Source organism: Coenobita brevimanus, chromosome 80, assembly GCF_032717465.1.
Source record: "Coenobita brevimanus isolate Jiangsu-jjx chromosome 80, ASM3271746v2, whole genome shotgun sequence".
Taxonomy (NCBI): domain Eukaryota; kingdom Metazoa; phylum Arthropoda; class Malacostraca; order Decapoda; family Coenobitidae; genus Coenobita; species Coenobita brevimanus.
The window spans coordinates 2,272,195-2,292,691 of record NC_137033.1 but is presented as its reverse complement, the minus strand read 5'-3'; the positions used below and the strand labels follow the sequence as shown (position 1 = coordinate 2,292,691).

At 45.7% G+C, this 20,497-nt stretch overlaps 1 pseudogene; it reads left to right on the top strand.

Moving 5' to 3' along the window:
* LOC145409208 (cell adhesion molecule Dscam2-like) overlaps positions 1-20,497 on the top strand; it is a 62,280-nt pseudogene that overhangs the window by 13,856 nt on the left and 27,927 nt on the right.

Below are 20,497 nucleotides of genomic sequence, written 5' to 3'. Positions count from 1 at the left end.
TTAGTGCCAGACTAAGACAATACTACGGCCCAACACCCTCTCCACAGAACTTCTTCATGACTAGCACCATATACTAGTGTTAATGTTTTATTACAGCTCAACACTGAAGATGGGGAGATGGCAATCTTACGCCAAGTAAAAGTGAATAGGGTACAGTATAGCTAAACTGAAAGCAGCCAGTCAGTGTGAAACTGAGAAGGTGAGGATGGATGTAGAGCAACTGCCTGATTTATTGCTGTAGTTGAATAACTTTGGTCTGTCTGGCCGAGCAGACCCACCAACCACAGGAAAGCAACCGCAACTGCAGAACCGCCCTATGCAATGAACCGATATTACTTTGCAGTTGACAATATCTTGCCTCATCGAAGTGCGAGGACGAGAATCGATGTTTGATTCCTGGATGGATGCCGCATTTGCGTCTCTCCACCTAATTAATAGGGACACCATAGTAGGCTACACATCTCCCTGTTGTTTGATATGATTACCATTAGGTTTGACACTCAATGTAGAGCCACCTGAAGTGGAAAGCAGAATACCCGGTAATAAAAAGTGACCGGGAGGAGGGGAGAAACAGGAAGAGAAGAGGGCAGACACAGAAAATGAATGACGAAGGTGAAGGAGGAAGTAGGCAGCACTACATCAAGTGAAGGACAACGTAGCCTGGAGACAGTTGACTTTATCTCACCAGCCTCCATCGCCCTTCACCATCACACCATCTTATCTCAACCATCTCCTTGACAGCTCCGGCGCGCGTGGTGACGGAGGGTGGACGTGTGACGGGCCATGCTGGGCAGGTGGTGACGGTGACGTGTGAGGCCACAGGTGACGACCCCCTCACCCTTACCTGGCTCCGACACCATGACCCCGTCTCACCTGGACACACGTAAGATCACATATTACTTACCTGATAACACCTGTGCTGGAGGGGGACGCCTTCACGTGGTGGCACTGATATAACCAGGCGGATGAACTGCCTGGGTATACAAACGTCCCTCAGATCATTTCCTATCCCCCAACAGGAGGATGGTGACCGCAGAATGGCACTTTAAGCCTGTAGTCCACTGGGTTCACTTTTCAGATGAACCGGGGCTATTACTACTACTACCACTACTACTACTACTACTACTACTACTACTACTATTATTACTACTACTACTACTACTACTGCTGCTGCTGCTGCTGCTGCTGCTGCTGCTAGTACTACTACTACTTCTACCACTACTACTACTACTACTACTATTCTACTACTACTACTACTACTACTACTACTACTACTTCTTCTACTACTAATAATAATAATAATAATACCACCACTGTCAGTTCTCACACCAACACTATCCACTGTCACAATTTGGCTCGTATTCTCGGTAAGCAAGCTCCCTAACACCTCTTTCTTGGTGATTTATTTTTGGAAATAACTGGTCAATATCCATCTGCATATTTACTGTATATTTGCAAAACAGGGCGATATTAGAATGACTTATTTAACACGGAGAAGGACAGTAAGGTGTAATAAGCAAAATAAGTCTCTTAGGAAATGGTGTTAGGGAGCTTCCTTAACCCCTTCATTCCAAGTCCTGTTCAATTTATCCCCGTTGCCTTCAAACGGAAGCCCAGAGAATGCGTCTTTATCTATCTATCTATAGCCAGACGCCGTAATCCCGTAAGGGGTGGCCGTTTGAGTTAGTGGTTTTACGGGGAAGGGCACTAACCCCCCGCCAACCCACTTGTTGACACGTAGGGAGCACGTATGGGTTGGTTATATGGTTACCACCCGGCGTTATAAATGGTTTCCTGGCGGACAGGAAACCATTAGGCTTGCCACTCAATGTAGAGCCATCTGAAAAAGAATGAAGATTTATGAAGTGTGACAAGAAAGATGGGAGAAATAGGAAATGAGAGGGCAGACACAGAAAAAGAATGATAAAGTGAAGGAAGAAGTAGGCAGCGCTACATCAAGTGAGTGGATGATGGTGGCCACCACCTATGATGTAATATATATTCTTTAACCGCTGTCACCAAAAATTTTATTAAGATTAGAGAGAATTTTCGAACCAGAAGAGATAATTTTAAAGTATTCCATCTCTTTCTTCACACACACACACACACACACACACACACACACACACACACACACAGGGTAAGGATTCGGCAGAGTGAGGCAGGGGGTGTGGTGAGGGCAGTGTTGGAAATGGTGTCAGTGACTGCTGTCGATGCGGGTCCATACACCTGCCGTGCCACCAACCCACACGGCGCCCACTCCCAGGTGTTGCACGTGGCTGTTATAGGTAAGCACACTGGACCTTTTAACACTGTACCTATTATCACTATACTTGTTAGCCTACCGTTATATTTATTATCACTATACCTATCTATCTATCTATTGCCAGACGCCTCAATCCGGTTTGGGGTGGCCACAAACAAATCGCCTCCAAGTCGCCCTGTCCCCCGCCATTTCACTGCCCTGCTCCCAACTCACACCCCCCTCTCTCATATACCTCTCCACCCCATCCCTCCATCTCATCCTCGGCCTCCCCCTTCCTCTTCCCCCCTCCACCTCACTCACATACACTCTCTTCGTCAGTCTTTCACCCTCCATCCTCTCCACATGGCCAAACCACCTCAGTGTGTTCCTCATAACGCTTCCTATCACATCCACATCAACACCACAACGCTCCTTTATATCCTCATTCGTCAGCCTACCATCACTATACCCATTATCACCATACCTATTGTCACTATATCTATTGTCACTATACCTATTGTCACTATACCTGTTTTCACTATCACTATGATCACCATACCTACCATCACTGTACCAATCAATACTGTTCTGGATTTCACTGTACTTTTTTTCATGCAAGGACGAAGGAACCAAAGGCCAGAATCCCGTAAGATTGTTCCCGCCAAGAAAAATCAAAACCAAGATAACAAAGAGCCAAATCCAACGTCTGTTTACAAAATAACACTACACCATTTAACACCATACCAAATAGCACTATACCCATACCACCTCACGTTCCTATCACCCCTGCTAGAGCCGCCCACTGCCCCTTCTGGCGTGACGGTCAGCGAGGTCACCAGCAGGTCAGCGGTGGTGTCGTGGACTCTGCCTCAGCCCGCCGCGGTCACCATACAGTATAAGGGTATGAGGGGTCGTTCTGAGCATAAGGATAAGGGGGTCGTTCTAAGTATAAGGGTAATGGTTGGTTGTTTTGAATATAAGGGTCAGGATGGGTCGTTTTTAATGTAAGGACAAGGGGATTTGTTTTGATAATGAGGAGGGGTAGTTCTGAGTATATTGATAAGGGTGGGTTGTTTTGAGTATGAAGGTAAGGGTGGTTGTATGCTATGCAATCCTATGCTATGCTATGCTATGTTATTTTATGCTATGCTGTGCTATGCTATGCTATGTTTAACGTGCTGGGTAAATACCATGCTTGCCTCCCCGTGCTGCAGGGGTGAAGGAGGAGTCGTAGTCTGGCCACGGTCGCAATGTGAGTGTAGGGCAGTGGACGGCATCCCACGTGCTGAGAGGCCTGGCCCCACACCACACCTATATGGTCAGACTAATGGCACACAACGACCTCGGAGTATCACAGCCATCACCCACACGGATCTTCACCACCACAGAGGAAGGTGAGGCCATCATTTGACTTACCCTTTCCCATTCAGACATCACAATACCAGGCCGTATTCATTTTTATTGCACGCATTTACAAAGCGGAGCAATAATGTTTTTGCCTGCCTCTGTGTGTGTGTGTGTGTGTGTGTGTGTGTGTGTGTGTGTGTGTGTGTGTGTGTGTGTGTGTGTGTGTGTGTGTGTGTGTGTGTGTGTGTGTAAAATGCCCGCCACCGGACCACCCACCCCGCCATCCCCCACCCCACCACCAGGCCACCGCCACACCACCACCCAAGGAAGACACAACGGGGGGGCTGGTGACCCAGGGCAAGAGGGTCACCCATACACTACTGACCTGCGCCCCTTTTCCCCGCAACTGCCCCGACACCAGGTGAACAAGGATCGGCAACCACCTTGCAGGCGGGACAACCATCGCCAGCAGTGGGGTGGGACTGAACAGGATTCAGTCCCAAGTAACGTTTTGGCGACGGCCATAGTTACCCCCTCAAGGGCAGGAGGCCCTTTAGTGCGCCACGAGGTGTCAATACCCTCTGCCACGTCTAGGGCAAGAGGCCCTTTAGTGTGCCACGAGGTATCAGTACCCTCTGCCACGTCCGGGGCAGGAGGCCCTTTAGTGTGCCGTGAGGTATCATTATCCTCTGCCACGTCCAGGGCAGGAGGCCCTTTAGTATGCCACGAGGTATCAGTACCCTCTTCCACGTCCAGGGCAGGAGGCCCTTTAGTGCAGAGGTTCTCAAAGTGGGGGTCCCGACCCCCGGGGGGGTCGCGAAATAATTTTGAGGGGTCGCGAGATCCTGCAACACCTCCTCCTTCCTCCTCCTTCTCCTCCTCTTCCTCCCACAACCCATCCTAACATTTCTAGTACTTGTCAGCGGTGGTCGACCTGCCTGATGCTCGATAATGCATCATAAAGCAACGTTATGTATGCATGCTTTCTTATGTATGCATGCTTTCTTTGCTGTATAAAGTACTCCACACTAATATTCTTGTAATATTGATAATAGTTACTACTTTGTAATGTGTTTCCTCACTTCAGAACGATTTATTTTAGAGTTATTCGTGTTGTTACACGTGGCATATGCACTCAGTAACGGCGTGTATTTTGTGAGAAGGCCGTCAGTATCGGTTCGTAAGGCTCGAGCAGTTCTGTTCTCGTGACATCGTTGCTTTTTAACCTGCGCCATGGAACGGTGGTTAATTCGCAAGGCTACAAGCAAGGACACATCAACAGACATCACTGAAGCATCCGATGATGTTAGTTCCGAGCAACCAAGCACGTCAAGTGGGAATAAGGGCCATGACGGACATAATGCAAAAATATACCAGTGTGATCGGCCATCCAAGCGCCGAAAATATCAGGAAGAATTCATACAATATGGATTTACTTGCTGTACAGTTAATGATATTCATCATCCTCAGTGTGTTCAGTGTTTTGAAGTTCTTGCACACGAAAGCCTGAAACCAGCGAAAATGAAAAGACACTTGCAAACCAAACATCCAGATCATGCTAAAAAGACAATAGACTTTTTCCAACGAAAGGAAAAAGAGCTACAGGGACAAAAACAGGTGATAACACAGAAAACTACAACTCCTGCCGAAGCTCAAATGGCATCATATGCGGCATACCTAATTGCACAGAAGAAAAAGGCACACACAATTGGTGAAGACCTCATAAAACCTGCTGCAGTGGCAATGTGTCGAGCTATGCACGGAGAAAAAGTGACCCGTGACCTTAGCACTATCCCTCTGTCAAACGACACCGTAAGGTGGCGTATTCATGACATTGCAGATGACATTCGGTGTCAACTGACTGAAAGAGTGAAGAATGTGAGGTATGCTTTGCAGGTTGATGAGTCGACTGACATTTCAAATTCTGCTCAGTTACTCGTATTCATAAGATACAGTTTTGATGGAAGACTTAATGAGGACATGTTGTTTTGCTCTAATTTGGAAGGAACTTGCACAGGGGATGCTATTTTCACAGAGTTAGACAGCAAGCTACGTGAGATGGGATTGCCTTGGGACCAGTGTGTCTGTGTATGCACAGACGGGGCTGGGGCAATGCTGGGTAAAAGGAAAGGATTAAGAGGAAAAATCTTGCAGGTGGCTCCTAATGTTAATTTCACTCATTGTATCATTCATCGGGAAGCTCTTGCTAGTAAGGCTCTTGTTCCAGAGCTAAACAGTGTTCTTGAAACTGCAATTAAAATAGTGAATTTCGTAAAGTCACGGCCACTAAACACCAGATTGTTTGCCACACTTTGTAAGGACATGGGTTCGGACCATGAGGCTTTATTGCTCCACACAGAGGCCAGATGGCTCTCCCGAGGCAAGGTTCTCACACGCCTGTATCAGGTGAGGGATGAAGTTCGCCTCTTTCTTCTTGAATGTGGGTCCACACTCAGTGTTCATTTGTGTGACTCCACATGGCTAGCAAAACTTGCATATCTTGCAAGCATTTATGAGAAACTGAATGAGCTGAACTTGTCAATACAAGGCCCAAACACAAACATTTTGACAATGTCCGACAAAGTAAATGCATTCAAAAAGAAGCTGGAACGATGGGCTGTGAGATCTGAAGAGGGAAATGTTGAAATGTTTCCCTTGCTGGAAGAATTCGTTGAAGAGAATGAACTGCACGCATGTTTGGATAACATGAGAGGAGCCATAGCCACTCACCTTCGAAGCCTCTTTGACCACTTCAAAAAGTACTTCACGGAAGAAACAACTCTACAACAACATGACTGGATACGACAACCGTTCACTGCTACCGGGAGTCACTTACCATCTGATCTGGAGGATGCACTGCTTGAACTCTCTAGTGATCGAACCTTACGGATGAAGTTTGAGTCGACAACACTGGATAAGTTTTGGATATCAGTGGCAGAAGAATATGCAGGATTATCCAAGACCGCAATGAATGTACTGACGCCTTTCGGATCGACCTACCTTTGTGAAGTTACATTTTCCGCACTAACGTACATAAAAAACAAGTACCGATCACGACTTCGTGTCGAGGATGATCTCCGTGTTGCAGTTTCCAGCATCGCCCCAAGGCTGGAGATGCTGTGCTCCAAGAAGCAAGCTCATTCTTCCCATTAATAATAGTAAGTTGTTCAGCTTTTAAAGACTGTGTGTGTGTGTGTGTGTGTGTGTGTGTGTGTGAGAGAGAGAGAGATCCATGCAAGCTTACATACGTACATGCATACATACATACATACGTACATACGTACGTACATACATGCATACATAGACAGGCAAGCAGATACACGGAGACAGGGAAATGTGTTATAGTGATTGTCAGAAATGCTTTGTTGCTGGGGGAGTGGGTCGCGAATCTATCAAAGTAATTTGTAGGGGTCGCAGCCAAAAAAGTTTGAGAACCCCTGCTTTAGTGTGCCACGAGGTGTCAATACCCTCTGCCACGTCCAGGGCAAGAGGTCCTTTAGTGCGCCACGAGGTGTCAGTACTCTCGGCCACGTCCAGGGCAGGAGGCCATTTAGTGCGCCACGAGGTGTTAGTACCCTCAGCCACTCCAAGGGCAGGAGGCCCTAGTAAACAGCTAAAAGTGGGTCCCAGGGTAAAAAGACCTGGAGCCACGGCTGTGACAGACCCAGGAGAGAGAGTCGCCTCTGTGCTTCCCTCCCTGTATGTAGGAGAGGACACGGTCTCCGTGTATACTCCACCTACCGCGTTCCCCTGCGGGAACTGCTCGACACCACCCGGGAGTGTTGCCCCGGAGGTGTTACCAGACTGGAGGCAAAGTCCGAGACTGGACCTGCCTCCCACTCTTGGGAAATCTCTGTCCTTCACAGGCACCAGCAGGAGACGAGGCCGCAGTCCAACCCTGACGGCGCGTCCCCTGGCAGACGACCGCACCCACAGGACCCCCAGGCGAGCCCAGCAGGCTACAGGCGAGTGCAACCCAGACTCCCTCACCCCGCAGAGCCGTCGATGTCAGGCCCGCCTCCTCCAGCTGTTTGGCCCTAGTCCCGAGGGCCACCTCTCAGGTCGAGGCCCCCAGACAGGAGGGCCTCCCTGCACCCCACTGACGAGACCCCGAGGTAAGGGTCTCCCTTCAGGTCGAGGCCCCCAGACAGGAGGGCCCCCCTGCAACTCACCGACACCCCGGACTCGGGCAGTGACTCCCCTGCGGGTAGTGTGTTGCCCGGTACAGGCAGAGTCCCCCTGAGGTCCTCCCCCTCGAACAGTGACAGAGCGAATCAACCCAGGAAACATGGGTAAATTAGTGACGCCCCTTAGACCGAAAATAAGCCCGAGGAAGAGGAACAGTGAACAGTGACAGAGTGTGATCCATATAAAACCAGTGGCTATTGTTATTAATCCAACAGAATTCCATACCCAATAGAGTAGAAAATATTTAATAATAATAAGTAGAGTAATATCACCTGCCCAGAATAAAAGAACTTCCCGTAATTGTGAATGACGATCAGGGTGCCCGGGACTCGGGAGAACCAAAAGCCTGTGTAAAGTGTCACCGCGACTAGGTAACTGAGCCGAGTGTCATGATCCGCACCCTGTCTTCATTATAGTAATATTCCTCCCCCAGACTCTTAACCCTGTGTATTCCCCTTGTTATCGTGTGTATATATATTTTGGGTTTGAATGAAAGACGGGTATCTACATATATATATAACTAAAGACATTGGTATACATGCATCATATCGTGTGTTAAGTGCAACTGTATTTTGTGCTATCAAAGCCTAACTCTGTGTCCCTGTCTCCTGTATCTCAAATATCACTCTGTGTTGTATTGCAACGGTGTAGAATTAAGGTAATAGATGTGTTAAGGTATACTGCCTGGTTTTTATGTCCTGTTCCTTTCTTGGTGCTTTACTTCCGGTCCGGAAAGAGGACCCCACTCAGTCGCTAGTGTTTTTAGGACGAGGAGTCGACCTAAAAACACTCAGCATAACAGTGTGTGTGTGTGTGTGTGTGTGTGTGTGTGTGTGTGTGTGTGTGTGTGTGTGTGTGTGTGTGTGTGTGTGTGTGTGTGTGTGTGTGTGTGTGTGTGTGTGTGTGTGAGTGCATGCATGCTCCCATTATATCTCATGAACGGCTTGAGCTATCAACGTAAAACCATCAGGGTATCAAGATATTGTCAAAATCTTGGACGAATTCGAAAATGGGCATTCAGGGTCAAGGTGAAGGTCACCCAAATGGCTGCCAAAGGTCAACTAGCTCTTATCACCTGCCTTTAACACCATTATATCTCATGAACCGCTTGAGCTTGGACTTGGCCAGCAGCATATTCTGGCGGGCGATTAACATTCGGCTCCGGAATGCTTTTCGTTAATGTCATTTTTTTTTTTCCTGGAACACTCTCTCTCAGTCATCACCCACACGCGTCATCACCAGAGAAAGGTGAGATCATTTTACTTGGCCGTTCCTTTCAGGCACTGTACAATTCCATGGCGTAGTCATATTTATTGTCTTTTTTTTTTTCCCTGGAACTCTCTCACAATCATCACCCACGCGCATCTTTGTCACCACCAACGAGGGAAATTAGTGCAGGATTTTACTATATGGTACCCATTTTACTCTATCTTGGCCTATAATTTACCATCTCTCCATCTCGATTGCTGAGTTGCAGCAAGAGAGTAGCACTAAAAATAGGCTGCTAATAACGAAAAAGTGCTACAGAAAGGATGTAGAGTTGCTGTACTGTCTTTTTTTTCTTTTGCCACTGAGCTACATGAGCCACAAAATGAAAATCTGGGCCAAGATAATGTAAAAGGAGTATAGTTTTTTTTTTTTAAGTATGCGGTGAAGGGTGCACTCGTTTTTTATTTATTCTTATTATCTATGTATTTCTAGACGCCTTAATCCCGTAAGGGGTGGCCACAAACAGATCGCCTCCATGTGGCCCTGTCCCCCGTCATTTCATTGTCCTCCCCCCAGCTCACACCCCCTCTCTCATATACCTCTCTACTCCATCCCTCCATCTCATCCTCGGTCTCCTCCTCCCTCTCCCCCTCTCCGCCTCACTCACACACATTCTCCTCGATAATCCCTCACTCTCCATCCTCTATCTATTAACCTGTTCATCGTCTGAAAACTCTGTCACAGCCATCACCCACATGCGTCTTCACCACGACCTGGACAATTTAGAATTTCACTCAATGTTCCTATATTATTAGTATGTAATGACAGGGCTTTGTTCTGATTGCCTAGAAACAAGTAATCCCTCCATCTTAACCTCGCTGGACCAGGGGATGTCTTTCTTATTTTTTCCTGCCATTTCCTGACTAGTTTAGTCAGCGTGAGATAGATTATTGGAACCGTATGGGTTCGATAAAGGCTTGATAAAAACCCCTTCATTATGACAGCCCTTTCTAAAGTCAAAGAGAATCGTGAGGCACCAACAAGGGAAATTATAAAGGACTTCACTCTGATTCAGGAGGTTAATGGATATAACAATGACCCGAACGTCTCACAGTCATCACGTACAAGCATCTTAACACTAATGAGGACGGCTGGTGCAGGATTTTACTCTCTCGTTACTCTGAGTACTGTGCAGTGGCGTGGCGTATCCATTTACCTGAACCACCTGGGAGCCCATACACCACTGACCGGGCTAAGGTATGGCCCGGCCTGCACTATATGTGCAGGGAATCTTTCAACAACAACAACAACAACCTGGGAGCCCTCTTGCAGCCCTCGTCCACCCGCATCGTCACACCACCGGGGAAGCGTAACGTCACAGCAATGGACCGTCACTATGCCACAGTATGAATAATAAGAACAATCATTCATTCATTCATCCATTCATCATCCAATCCTGTGTTGCCCCATGAGGAGTGTAGGAGCCTGGGGCTAGGCAAATTGGTCCTGACATTTAAGATGAGTGACCAGCCTCACTCATCCCTGTGTGGCATTACGTGAGCAATAAACCCCAACCAGCCCTTGGATATAATCCTACACAGGCTCAATCAGACTGGAGAGCCTTAATTACCCACTAAACTACCAGGGTCCATAAGAACAAGAATAAGAACTTGAATATAAGGCTTTTTGACCAAGAAAGTTATACAGTATTTTTACAGTCTAACACAATGTACTGGTTTATAATTTGAGCTAAACATTTTATTGTCACAGCACCTTACCAACCACGTTGCCAACTCTTAATACCAATACTAGGGTAGAAAGTAGATGTGATAGGATTTTGATAAGGGCATTATGTTAGGACTGGAAGGTTACTATGTCTAGACAAGGATAAATTGGTTCTCACTTGCGGTATAAACTGTAATAAAAATCAAATGAATCACACTGCACACACCCCTAGGAAAACTTAGGCCCTTATTCTCATTGGTTAAGTTCCCTAACACCTTTTCCTAAGCATTTTATTTTGTTTATTACCACTTACTGTCCTCTTGTTTGTTACATAAATCCTTCCACTATCACCATACCCTGCATAAATAACGTAGAAATGGGGATTAAGCAGTCATATCCAAAAATTAATCGCTAAGGAGGAGGTGTTAGGGAGCTTCCTTAACCGATGAAAATACGTGCCATAGACTTTGCTTAATAGGTCGTTTTTGGTGTGAAACTGAGAAAATTAATTACTCTTTCATTTTTCTCTGATTTTGAAGACGCAGAAGCCGATGATGCCTTGGTTAACACGTCCACCACGCGACTAGGTATATCCCAGGTTTAATTCTCGTGCCGGTCAGATTGGCGGACAATATTTGCTTCTCTCTTGGGCCAAGTTTAGTCCATTCAAGTATACAGATAGGGGTGTAAGTGTAAATTAGAGTATTCCTGGTGGTGTTGTGGGATAGATTGGGACTAACTATAAACAGAGTGCCTCCCTTGACCCCTTCACTAATCTGTTTCATTGATAATTCTTGCAGCCACAAGTCCATTGCATTCAGCTGAGGACAATCTTTTCACATCTTGGATGAGAGGGTAAAGCTTTCATTTGCTCCTTGACTTGCGTGGGTTGAGTCAGATCGGCTGACTTCACCCTGAAATGTAGGATGCAGGCTAATGACGTCTAAGAATCACAGGTGGTCAATAAATAATTGTCAGAATGTAATGGCTTGTCGACACGTTTGCCTTCACTGTTTTAATAACAAGGCCGAAAGTCACATTCTGCCTCTGCTCAAACGTGTTTTTTTCTTCCAGCACCTTCAGGGGCGCCTCGAGACGTTCGTGTGGCCGCGGGGGGTCCTCACTCCCTGCTGGTGACCTGGAGGGCCCCTGACCCCCTCCTCACCCACGGCACCCTGAGAGGCTACACCATCGCAGTCAGGCGCCAGAACCTCCAGGGACACATTATATACATCACCAGGCCAGTCACAGGTCTGCCACACACATTATATACATCACCAGGCCAGTCACAGGTCTGCCACACACATTATATACATCACCAGGCCAGTCACAGGTCTGCCACACACATTATATACATCACCAGGCCAGTCACAGGTCTGCCACACACATTATATACATCACCAGGCCAGTCACAGGTCTGCCACACACATTATATACATCACCAGGCCAGTCACAGGTCTGCCACACACATTATATACATCACCAGGCCAGTCACAGGTCTGCCACACACATTATATACATCACCAGGCCAGTCACAGGTCTGCCACGTTACAGGTCTCATTGTAAATATACATTTCTTCAAAATATAACGACAGGAACTGCAATTACGAGCAATATCAATGATAATCCATGACGAGGATCATCATCATTGCCATCATCATCATTCTGACCTTTTTCACCCTCGTAAGGATGGGGTAAGGTGGGGTCTATAAAACAAGGAATGAGAAAGCAGGAAAAAGTATCAGCAAAGTGTCTAGCGACATTTAGCTTGTCATTCAGTATAGATTCACGTGGTGGTAGCTCTACATTGAGTGAGTGGATGATAAGGTGTCCACATGTACCAAATGATGAATGCAGTAGTAGTGGTGGTAAAAACAGTAGTTGTAAAAAATCGTAGTAGCAATAGTAAAACCAGGTGCTGGAGCGTACAGAGTAGTAGTAGTAGTAGTAGTAGTAGTTGTAGTAGTAGTAGTAGTAGTAGTAGTAGTTGTAGTAGTAGTAGTAGTAGTAGTAGTAGTATTCTATCTATCTATCTATCTATTGCCAGACGCCATAATCCCGCATGGGGTGACCATGTGACTTTAAGTTATTTGTTTTACGGGAAGGGGCACTAACGCTTCACCAACCCACTTGTTGACACGCAGAGAGCACGTATGGTTTGGTTATATGGTTACCACCCAGCGATGTGAATGGTTTCTTGGCTTACAGGAAACCATTTGGCTTGTCACTCAATGTAAAGCCACCTGTAAAGGAAAGAAAAGCAATAAGTAGTGACAGGAAAGATGGGAGAAATAGGAAGAGAGGAGGACAGGCACAGAAAAAGAATGATAAAGACTAAGGAAGTAGGCAGCACTGCATCAAGTGAGTGGATGATGGTTGCCACCACCTACCACACAGTGGTATTATTATAATTATTATTATTATTATTATTATTATTATTATTATTATTATTATTATTGTTGTTGTTGTTGTTGTTCTTCTTCTTCTTCTTCTTCTTCTTGTTCTTCTTCTTCCTCTTCTTATCATCATTATTATTATTATTATTAGTATTAGTAGTAGTAGTAGCAGTAACACACGTTCTAAAACGGTCCCTGCTGCCCAGAACCAGGTGGCGTTGAGCAGTACGAGGTGAGAGGCCTGAAACCCGCCACGCTGTACGAGGTGGCAGTGCGAGCCTTCACCAGGGCGGGACCAGGCCCACTGTCCTCACCAAGGATAGTCGACTCCACCAGCCATGACGGTGAGTGGCATCCTAAGGTACACTCCAGGTTACTAGTACTGTACACCTGGCCACGTCTCACATCCTTCCACACCTGCCCACACTCCCTCACTCTCCATCACCTGTCATTATAGTCCAGGCGAAATTAGAGTTATAGTTGCAAGTAATTGCTGAACTGCCACAATCCTAGACTCATTCCTCGTATTGCAAAACCGGAGGGAGCAATTAGGGGTCAAAACACCTCTTTAGAAAATTTTTTTCGACATGAAATTGAAACGGACCCATCTGTGACTCAGTTGTAACCATCTTGCCAAGTTTCTTATTTCAGTTTGTCCACACACACACACACACACACACACACACACACACACACACACTACAGTATATTAGATGACTGAATTAGAGCAAGAGAGTGGAGGCAGGAGTGGAAGGGTGTGAGCTGCACCGGGGTATACATAAACTTTGGAATGGATTTGAGACCAGTTTCAAAGTGGCAACTTTTGTATTGATTCTGAGCACTTCTTCCTTACCGATTTACAGGTATGTTGCATATTACTCCTTGGTATTATCTTCAGTGTTATTGACATCGTTTTAATATTGTTATAGTCTGCATTTTTATATACAAGAGGACTCTGAATGAGTAAAATTAATCGCAGAGGAAGAGGTCATACGAAACCTCCCCTTGTAGTTAGAATATAACCTCTGTAGTTTTCGAACCGGAAGGGATAATAATACCCTTGATAAACCCCTTCAGTACGTAGACACGTTTTGTTAGGTGCAATAGAATAACTATAAAAAATTGGACGTCACCTGATACGAGGGTTCAGAATTCTGGGTTGTATTCTAGGTAGCACCTCTTCCATAGCGACTTATTTCACTTATTACAATTTGGCATCCTGTTACATGAGATTAGGTAGTTTTAATATCAACATACTCTATCAACAGCATGCAAGGGAATGCTGAGGCGTAATGTGCAGAATAAATCGCTAAAGAAATGGCGATACGGATTCTCAGAGCCACTTGGAATACAGCCACCCTCTATCCAAAGACACCTTCCTTCCTTTGTTCTGGTCCACTTATGGATGAGGTTGGAGAGCGAGCGAACACTTACTTCTCTAACTTGGCCAAGATTTTCGTCCTTTTGCAGCTTATTTCACGTAGCTCTGTGGCAGAAATAGTGTAATTGCTCTTCATACTTTCAATAGCTCATCTTTGTGACTAGCAAGAAAATCTAGTGACAGTCTATTCTTACAACTCAGCATTCAAGTTGAATGGATGGCAATTTTGGGCCAAGATAGAGGAAGAGGAGTATAGTTTTTCAGACTGTCAAATGATTTAATATACTGAAGAGAAACCTGGGACACCTGAATGCCAAAGCCTGTCACTGTTAGCGTTTTGTACAGGTAGAGAGAATTAATATTTTGTGCAAAGAAGAGAAAGCTTTGTATTTTATGCCAGCTTACGAAGGACTTGACTTAGCTCACAGACACTCACTGTAGGTAAAGGGCAAGAGAGCTGCTAGGACGAGTACCCTGGAATCCATAGAGCTCCATTCCCTCCCTCAAGTCAAGCTTACTATACTCGACACTCATTTCGTTATTATTTTTGTATGCAAGGAAGAAGGAACCAAAGGCCAGAACCCCGGATGATTATTCCCTCCAAGAAGAAATAAAAACAAATTAACAAGGAGCCAAATTCAAGATCCGTTCATTTCGAGATGCAAACAACCAACTGTGGAAATTAAAGAGCTTGGCTAGAAACTCCCCCTTACCTACTAAGCTACCTTATTTTACCTCCTCCACTATTAAAGGATTCTTAGTTGCATCTTCCTTACTCGTTTTGCTCTAACTTGACCTAAAATTGCCATCTCTCCATCTTGAAAGCAGAGTTCTAATAGATTAACACTAGATTATTAAGTTAGTCACGAAGAAGTGTTATGGGAAGGGTGCAGAGTCGTAGCAATGTCTTTTTATGCCACTGAACCCACACGTGTTCCCTGCGTGTCAACAAGTGGGTTGGTGGAGAGTTAGTGCCCCTCCCCGTAAAACAACTAACTCAGAGACAAACGGCCACCCTTTACGGGATTTTGGCGTCTTGCTATAGACAGATAAGAATCTATCTATCTATCTATCTATTGCCAGACGCCTCAATCCCGTTTGGGGTGGCCACAAACAAATCACCTCCAAGTCGCCCTGTCCCCCGCCATTTCACTGCCCTGCTCCCAACTCACATCCCCCTCTCTCATATACCTCTCCACCCTATCCCTCCATCTCATCCTCGGCCTCCCCCTCCCTCTTCCCCCCTCCACCTCACTCACATACACTCTCTTCGTCAGTCTTTCACCCTCCATCCTCTCCACATGGCCAAACCACCTCAGTGTGTTCCTCATAACGCTTCCTATCACATCCACATCAACACCACAACGCTCCTTTATATCCTCATTCGTCAGCCTGTCTCTCCATGTGACTCCACATGCTCCTCATAAAAAACTCATTTCCACTGCTCTCACTCTTGACTTGTGTCCTTCCAACACCGTCCAAGCTTCACTTCCGTACGTTAGAGTTGGTATCACAATACTGTCATGTAGTAACTTTTTCACTTCCATGCTCACTTCCCTGTTTCTTATCACTGCTTTCATAGAACCAGCAACCTTTCTTCCCTGCTGTACCCTTTCAAGCACTTCACCCTCCAAACCTCCATCCTTACTCATCACACTACCCAAGTACTTAAACGTACTCACATTTTCCAATTCCTCACCATCCATCCTCGCTGTACATTCACTGACTTCACCTCTCTCAAAGACCATCACTTTACTCTTCCCTACATTCACCTTTAGATTCCGTTTCTTACACACTCTCCCAAACTCATCCACCAAGCCTTGCAGCTCCCCTTCATCTTCACTCAACAACACAGTATCATCTGCAAACAACAGTACAAGGAGTTTCCAAACACTATCCTCTCTCACCAGGGCCACTCCAACATCCACTACCCTACCTTGTACCTCTTTTATTGCCCCATCCATGTACAGATTGAACAACCATGGAGACATGACACATCCCTGTTTCAAACCAACTTTCAAAGAGAAAAATTCACTTAGTTCACCATCCACACGCACTGCAGCCTTAGCACCATCGTACATACTCTTCACAGCATTCAACAACTTCCCATCTACTCCATATATTCTTAACACTTTCCACAATCCTTGTCTATCCACCCTGTCATATGCTTTCTCCAAATCCATGAAAGCCGCATACAACTTCTTTCCCTTCTCTAGAAACTTTTCCACTAAAGATCTAAGAATGAATATCTGATCTACACAACCTCTTCCCTTCCTAAAGCATCCCTGTTCTTCTCCAACTAATTTCTCTGTTCTTTCTCTAACTCTGTCAATAAGTATCCTACCATACACTTTTCCTATTATACTAAGAAGACAAATGCCTGTATGATTACCACACACTTCTTTTTCCCCTTTTCCTTTGTACAAGGGAATAATTATACCTGACTTCCAATCCTCCGGGACTCTACCTTCCTCCCAGGCCAATCTGCACATCTTCCACATCCATTCTACTACTATCTCTCCCCCATGCTTCAGCATTTCACCACACACTCCATCAATTCCTGGGGCTTTCCCCGATTTAACTTTCTTCATTGCTTCCACAACTTCTATCCTACTGATTTCTTCCTGTCTTCTCACCTCCCTCCTTCTCCCAGCCATTCCCCAGCCACTTATACTCGCATTACTTCCATCCTCTACGTTGAACAATTCCTTAAAGTGTTCTCTCCATCTGCTCACTTTTTCTCCCTTCTCCACTAGTAATCTACCATTTTTATCTTTCACTCCCCTGCTAACTTCACTTCCACCCTGTCTTACTCTTTTCACCTCTCTCCAGAACATTTTCTTACAGTCCCTCCACTTTACACTCAAATTCCTTCCAAATTCCTCATCCACTCTCTTCTTACTCTCTCTTACTAATCTTTTCACTTCTCTTTTTCTTTCTACATATAACTCCCTCTTCCGCCTCTCAACTTCTTCCACGGCCCTATTTCTCATCCATTCATTGTATGCTTTCTTCTTTTGTGCCACAGCCTGTTTCACCTCTTCAGTCCACCACGCTGTTCCTTGCACCCCCCTCCGTCTTCTCATCCTTTCACACACCACATCACATGCTGCACATATTTCTTCTGTAAATATGCTACACACACCTTCCACGTCTCCCATATGCTCCAATTCATATTTGCCCAATCGTTCCTCCACTTCTCTCTTATACTCTGCCTTTTTCTCATCCTCTTGTAACCTTTCCACTCTCCTTGCAACTACTCCTTCCTCTCGTCTTTCCCTTCTTCTATTTCTCCATCTTACTTGAACTCTAATTCTTGCCACTACCCAGTTGTGGTCAGAAAGTCCACTTCCCCAACCTCTATAAACTCTTGCATCCTTTACACATCTTCACATCCTTTCATCCACACACACATAATCAATCATTGCCTTCCTTTCATTCAGTTCACCACCCACCCTTCTCATCACTCGCCATGTATACCTGTGGATCATTTTATGCCTGAAGAGGGTATTGGCTATCACTAACCCCATCCCAGCACAAATGTCCACTAACGCACTTCCATTCTCATCTATCTCAGCAGGCACACCCCACTCACCAACTATTCCATCCACCTTCACATTCCCAACTTTACCATTCATATCACCAATCAAAAACACTCTCTCATTCTTTCCAAACTTTTCCATGCACATTTGTACATTTGTCCAGAACTCTTCTCTCACTCTTCTAGCACGATCTTGCGTTGGCGCATACACACACACAATCGCCCACATTTGTATTCCAACTTTCAACTTTACCCACACAATCCTTGACCCAACTGATCCATACTGTCTTATGCTCCTCTTCCATCTTTTACTCACAACTATATATACTCCTTCCTTTGCCCTCTCATTCTCACCTACTCCTGCACATGTACCCCATCCATACTCACATTCTCTCACACTTTCTCCTCTCCATTTTGTTTCAGTTATTCCACATACATCCACTTTCGCACCCTCAAGCACCTGGACAATCTCTCTCTCTTTCACCTCATCATTCGCTCCCCTTACATTCCAAGTTCCAATTACCATGTCCTTTGTCTGGTCCTTGGTCGTCAACGTTTGGTCAGTCCTTGTCCGAAGCTTATTGTTTGTTTTTTTTAGTTAGTTGTTTTCCGGGGAGGGGCACTAACCCTCCACCAACCCTTTTAGTCGCCTTTTACGACAAGCAGGGATACTGGGGGAGTATTCTTGAAAAAAACCCCTACCCCCAGATAAGAAATAACCTGCTAAAGGACGAGAATCTGGGCCAAGTTAATATGAAAGAACTATAGCAAAAAACGTCTTTGTATGTATGATGGAAATGGAAAATAACGTAAGGCAATGATCGTCAGCGCCGTCGTGTCCACCTTCCGGAGTGTCGTGCCGCGGGTCTGGGCGTGGTGGGGTGCGGGTGTGGTGGTCGCCCCCGCCCACCACCTGCGCCCACGCTGCGGTGGCCGGATATACCATCACAGCCACACCCACCTCCTACGCCCACGCCCATGCCAACAGTAGGTGATGGGCTTTATAGCTGTTTCTTTCTCTGTCCATCTGTCTGCCTGTCTATCTATCTATCTATCTGTGTCTGTCTTTCTGCCTGTCAGTATGTATGCATGTATGTACACTTATTACAGTATATCTATCTCTATCTATGTATCTATCTATATCTGTCTATATGTCTGTCCATCTGTCTGTCTATACATCTGTCTATATCTATCTATTTATTTATTTATTTTTCTATCTATCTATCTGTAGTCATACGCCTTAATCCCGAAGGGAGTGGCCAGAAGCAAGGCCCCTAAATGTCATCTTGTCCTCCGTCTTCAGGCTGCCCTCCCTCCAGCTCACACCATCGTATTTGTCACTCGTATACGTCTCCACCCCAACCCTCCATCTCATCCTCGGTCTCCTTTTTCTTCTCTCTCTCTCTCTCTCTCTCTCTCTCTCTCTCTCTCTCTCTCTCTCTCTCTCTCTCTCTCTCTCTCTCTCTCTCTCTCTCTCTGTATTTATCTAACTGCCTATATGTCTGTCTGTGTGTCTGTTTACCTATCTATATCAGCCAGTCTGTCTGTCTGTCTATCTGTCCAACTATACACACACACACACACACACACACATACATTCCCTACATATCCCCAGCCCTAACACATTACACACACACCGAGAACCATAGGACATCCACCCACCCTCTCCCTAACCACACCCACACCCACACTCACACCCACCCACCCACCCACCCACACACGATAACCCCAGCCCTAACACATCACACACACACAGAACCATAGTGCCTCCCACCACCCCTGCCTACTCACACCTGCGCCTTCCGGTCACCAGGTAGGGCGTGGCAGGTGAACACGACCAACCTGGAGAAGAACCTGGACTCCCTGCCGCCCTCAGCCAACGTCAGCGTCACCGTCACGGCCTTCAACGACGTCGGGTACAGCGCCCCAAACTACCCGGTCTTCTGTCGCACCGAGGATGATGGTAGAGATCGAGCATTTTGGGCTTCTGTACTGGATTGCATGGGAGACCTCGTAGGGCTTGTTCCTTAGCGATTTACGTTTGCAGATTATACCTTCATTCTCTCAAATTTATTTATTTTATGTCTGTCTAATATCATCATAGTCTGAACCAAAGACACGCAGAAGAATAAACAGTAAGGTGTAATAAGCAAAATAAATCGCCCAGGAATGTGTTAGGAAGCTACTAAGGGATCGAACCTACCACGTTACAACTTAGGGTCTAATGTTGAAATTCAGGGTCGTATTTTAGGTTGGCTTATCGCAACACCATTTCACTGGCGATTTATTCTCCTTCTTACACGCCCATATCCTCTTGTTTGCCACTGATTTAATTCTAAGCTCTAATATTCAAAATAAATCACTAAGAGGAAGATGTTAAGAGCCCTACTGTCACCTACGGTACGTTCCTCAAGGAAAATAATATTGTATTTATTAGGAGTGAGTACGCTGCTATTTTACGTAAG